The sequence below is a fragment of the Lolium rigidum genome, chromosome 3, assembly GCF_022539505.1.
Source record: "Lolium rigidum isolate FL_2022 chromosome 3, APGP_CSIRO_Lrig_0.1, whole genome shotgun sequence".
Taxonomy (NCBI): Eukaryota; Viridiplantae; Streptophyta; class Magnoliopsida; order Poales; family Poaceae; genus Lolium; species Lolium rigidum.
Window position 1 is genome coordinate 14573993 of NC_061510.1, and position 6000 is coordinate 14579992.

A 6000-nucleotide genomic window follows, 5' to 3' on the forward strand; every position below is an offset into this window, starting at 1 on the left:
GAGTCACATCTTGTGTTCTTTACTTGGAGCGTCGGTTTGTTTTTGTTTTTGTTTTTGTTTGAATAAAATGGATCCTAGCATTCACTTTGTGGGAGAGAGACACGCTCCGCTGTTGCATATGGACAAATATGTCCTTAGGCTTTACTCATGATGTTCAAGACGAAGTTTCTTCTTCGTTAAATTGTTATATGGTTGGAATTAGAAAATGCTACATGTAGTAATTCTAAAACGTCTTGGATAATGTGATACTTGGCAATTGTTGTGCTCATGTTTAAGCTCTTGCATCATATGCTTTGCACCCATTAATGAAGAAATACATAGAGCTTGCTAAAATTTGGTTTGCATATTTGGTCTCTCTAAGGTCTAGATAATATCTAGTATTGAGTTTTGAGCAATAAGGAAGACGGTGTAGAGTCTTATAATGTTTACAATATGTCTTTTATGTGAGTCTTGCTGCACCGGTTCATCCTTGAGTTTGCTTCAAATAACCTTGCTAGCCTAAACCTTGTATCGAGAGGGAATACTTCTCATGCATCCAAAATCCTTGAGCCAACTACTATGCCATTTGTGTCCACCATACCTACCTACTACATGGTATTTCTCCGCCATTCCAAAGTAAATTGCTTGAGTGCTACCTTTAAAATTCCATCATTCACCTTTGCAATATATAGCTCATGGGACAAAATAGCCTTAAAAACTATCGTGGTATTGAATATGTACTTATGCACTTTATCTTTTATTAAGTTGCTTGTTGTGCAATAACCATGCTTCTGGGGAACGCCATCAACTATTCTTTGTTGAATATCATGTGAGTTGCTATGCATGTCCGTCTTGTCTGAAGGATCTATCACCTTAATGATTGGAGCATGCAAATTGTTAGAGAAGAACATTGGGCCGCTAACTAAAGCCATGAATCATGGTTGAAGTTTCAGTTTTGGACATATATCCTCAATCTCATATGAGAATAATAATTGTTGCTACATGTTTATGCATTTAACAGGAGTCCATTATCTGTTGTCCATGTTGTCCCGGTATGGATGTCTAAGTTGAGAATAATCAAAAGCGAGAAATCCAAAATGCGAGCTTTCTCCTTAGACCTTTGTACAGGCGGCATGGAGGTACCCCTTTGTGACACTTGGTTCAAACATGGCATTGCAAAGATCCGGTAGTCCAAGCTAAGTAGGACAAGGTGCGGGCACTATTAGTACACTATGCATGAGGCTTGCAACTTGTAAGATATAATTTACATAATTCATATGCTTTATTACTACCGTTGACAAAATTGTTTCATGTTTTCAAAATAAAAGCTCTAGCACAAATACAGCAATCGATGCTTTCCTCTTTGAAGGACCATTCTTTTACTTTTATTGTTGAGTCAGTTTACCTATCTCTCTCCACCTTAAGAAGCAAACATTTGTGTGAACTGTGCATTGATTCCTACATACTTGCATATTGCACTTGTTATATTACTTTATGTTGACAATATCCATGAGATATACATGTTACAAGTTGAAAGCAACCGCTGAAACTTAATCTTCCTTCGTGTTGCTTCAATACCTTTACTTTGATTTATTGCTTTATGAGTTAACTCTTATGCAAGACTTATTTATGCTTGTCTTGAAGTACTATTCATGAAAAGTCTTTGCTTTATGACTCAGTTGTTTACTCATGTCATTACCATTGTTTTGATCGCTGCATTCATTACATATGTTTACAAATAGTATGATCAAGATTATGATGGCATGTCACTTCAGAAATTATCTTTGTTATCGTTTTACCTGCTCGGGACGAGCATAACTAAGCTTGGGGATGCTTGATACGTCTCCAACGTATCGATAATTTATTATGTTCCATGCTACTTTATTGATGATACCTACATGTTTTATGCACATTATATGTCGTATTTACGCATTTTCTGGAACTAACCTATTAACAAGATGCCGAAGAGCCAGTTGTTGTTTTCTGCTGTTTTTGGTTTCAGAAATCCCCAGTACCGAGAGCCACGATACGGAAAACCTTCCAGAGACGCCGCCGCCGTGAATCCCATCTCGGGGGATTCAGGAGATCGCCTCCGGCACCCTGCCGGAGAGGGGATTCATCTCCCGGAGGACTCTTCATCGCCATGATCGCCTCCGGAGTGATGAGTGAGTAGTTCACCCCTGGACTATGGGTCCATAGCAGTAGCTAGATGGTCGTCTTCTCCTAATTGTGCTTCATTGTTGGATCTTGTGAGCTGCCTAACATGATCAAGATCATCTATCCGTAATACTATATGTTGTGTTTGTCGGGATCCGATGGATAGAGAATACTATGTTATGGTGATTATCAATCTATTGTTTATGTGTTGTATATGATCTTGCATGCTCTCCATTATTAGTAGAGGCTCTGGCCAAGTTTTTACTCTTAACTCCAAGAGGGAGTATTTATGCTCGATAGTGGGTTCATGCCTTCATTGACACCTGGGACGAGTGACGGAAAGTTCTAAGGTTATGATGTGCTTGTTGCCACTAGGGATAAAACATTGATTCTATGTCTAAGGATGTAGTTGTCGATTACATTACGCACCATACTTAATGGAATTGTCCGTTGCTTTGCAACTTAATACCGAATGGGGTTCGGATGATAACCTCGAAGGTGGACTTTTTAGGCATAGATGCGGTTGGATGGCGGTCTATGTACTTTGTCGTAATGCCCGGATTAAATCTCACTATATTTATCATATCATGAATATGCATTGTTATGCCCATCTCTATTTGTCAATTGCCCGACTGTAATTTGTTCACCCAACATGCTTTTATCTTATGGGAGAGACACCTCTAGTGAACTGTGGACCCCGGTCCTATTCTTTACTTAGCATACAATCTACTGCAATACTTGTTTTACTGTTTTCTTGCAAACAATCATCTTCCACACAATACGGTTAATCCTTTGTTACAGCAAGCCGGTGAGATTGACAACCTCACTGTTTCGTTGGGGCAAAAGTACTTGGGTTGTGTTGTGCAGGTTCCACGTTGGCGCCGGAATCCCTGTTGTTGCGCCGCATCACATTTCGCCACCATCAACCTTCAACGTGCTTCTTGACTCCTACTGGTCCGATTAAACCTTGGTTTTTTTCTGAGGGAAAACTTGCCACTGTGCGCATCATACCTTCCTCTTGGGGTTCCCAACGGACGTGTACATTTACGCGCATCACACACCTCTGCTCCGAATCGCAGCGACGCCGGTGGAGGAAATCTAATCATCGCCGCCAAAAGCTTCCTCTCAGCCTCTTCTACCTCGTCGATGGCGCCGCCCAATTTCGCGCGTGGAGGTCGTGCTTTTCCTCCACACGGCGGCGGATCCACGTCGGCAAGGCGGGCACAGGAGACGGAGGTCGAGCGCACGACGCGCATCTCTAAGCAAGCTCTACTCCACGCAATACGATCGTTACAGGTTCATCCGCGGCGGCGACGCGCTCGGCTGCTCTGCTCTCGTCGACGTGGCCGCTGCCTCCGATCCCTCTGTTGGATCTAGACTCCGCCAACGAAGAGGACGAAGACGACGCGGCGCGCGAGGGGCTACCTTGCCATGGCCCACCTAAACTCTCTCACCATCATCGTCATCGACGTGTGGGAGAAGCCCAAGCGAGACCGCGACCTCGTCGAGGAGGAGGAGGAGCACGACATGCGCAAGGCCAAGCGCGCCTCCATATGCTCAGAGATGGCGAGGTGGGGGTTCATCATCGTCGACTATTCTGATGACGAGTCCGACCTCTCCGACAAGGACATCGAGGAGAGGAGTGAAATCGCTGGCGCCGGTAGCCACCCCAAAGTCCGGGTGATAATAGTATAAATCCCGGGGTTGCTTAACCTAGGTCTAGTTTCTTCTTTTGCAAAATCTTGTAAAAACTAGGATGAACTGCTTTAATCTAGTTTGAATTTCTGGTGCAAAAATCAACTACATCGTGTTTGCAGCTCGAGAATACGGTGTCTATTCGGTGCAGCTTGTTTTTCGCAAATATTTTCATGATGCAATTAACCCCACCCGCGCGATGTGTTATGCATGGTAGAGATGCTCTCATTGGAACTCCATCCGTTTTTAAATAAGATATAACTATAAAAGAATAGTGAACCCTCATAATAACATATAACTAGATGCAAAATATTAAATTTAAAAAAGCATAAGAAACTAGGTGAAATTCCCCCAATCTTGAATTGTTGTTGCCTGTCTTCACTCTTCATTCTTTGGTGATAATGGATTATAGTGCTTATTGATGGTTGTCATGACATTCATCATAAGGTTGTAACCTCGTTTGTAGTCCTTGGCCGCTTGATCAAGATTCTCCGGATTATTTAGAGTAAAGTAAAGTGGAACGAAACGGAATACCATGAGATAATCTAGAGAATACACACGACTATTTATTTATATCAGGTTGAGATGGGCAAAAATACTGGTGAAAATAGCCTAAACGTCACAAAGATATCACATGCTTATTCAAATGCCTAATGTGTGGGGTAACATATAACTACTGTGGAACTTTTTTGGTCCCAACCAAGTCCATGTCATGTGCGTTGTCGCCCTGAAGGACCCTATGTCGCAGTCACATGGTCAAATTTCCAAGGGCATCAATAATCTTTCATACCGCACACACAAAAAGAATAGACATGGCCTTAAAAAGTCTGCACTAGTGATGCTATAGAGAATATAATAATATACATCGGAGATGGAGAATCCTAGACTATAACCGGTCAAACCGTCGTTGTATATGATAGGAAACGTTGGTCATTACGACGCTCTTGTCTAGATTTGTCTCCTGGTTTGATCAATTTTAGAAGACGAACCATGACATTATCCTTGTGATCCAGAATATGCGACTTGTTGGAAGAGGAAAATGATTATTAGTTGGTGAACTATATATGGTGCAATCTTCGTGAAAACTGCAAATGGAGGCTGTACGTAGCTCTTTATTTAAAAGAAAGTGCCACTTCATGGTATTCCGTTTCACTACACTTTACTACCGTAAATAATCTGGGGAATCTTGATCAAGCCGCCAAGAACTTCAAACGAGGATACAACCTTATAATGAATGTCATGACAACCATAAAGAAGCACTATAATCCATCATCACCAAAGAATGAAGAGTGAAGACCGGCAACAATAACAATTAGTGGGGTAACATATAACTAACGTGGCAACTTTTTGGTCCCAACCAAGTGCATGTCATGTGCGTTGTCGCCCCTGAAGGTCCCTGCCTATGTCGTAGTCACATGGTCAAATTTTCAAGGGCGTGAATAATCTTTCGTTCCGCACACGAAAAGAATAGACGGGGGCCTAAAAAGTCCGCATTAGTGATGCCATAGAGAATATAATAATATATATCGGAGATGGAGAATCCTAGACTATAACCGGTCAAACCGTTGTTGTATATGATAGGAAATGTTGGTACAATAACAGTTATAATAGAGGGAAGTTGTCATGCTAGCAAACAATACGACAACATAATAATAGACACATAAATATATAGATGTGACATCATATCATAGTGACGCTCTTGTCCAGATGTGTATCCTGGTTTGAGTAGTTTTAGAGGACGAACCATGGCATTATCCTTGTGATCCAGAATAAGAGGAAAATGATTATTATTTGGTGAACTATATATGGTGCAATCTTCACGAAAACTGCAAATGGACATTGTAGCTCTTATTTAAAAGAAGGTTATATTTTAAAGTTTCAAAAAAATTTGAAAACATTCTAGATGTAACGAATGATGTATCCTATAAACATGCAAAATCTCAATGTTAATTTTTTTTGTATTCTAGGATACACAAAAATGAAAAATTGACAAGTTTTATAGTTTTGAAATATGTACTATTCATTATACCCACATTAACATATCTATCATTTTTGTGTAACCTAAAATACAACGAATTTCACATTGTGATTTTGCACGTCCGTAGATTTCATCATTGGCTACATCGAGGATTTTTTTGCAGATTTTTAAAAACTTAAAATATGTTTTAA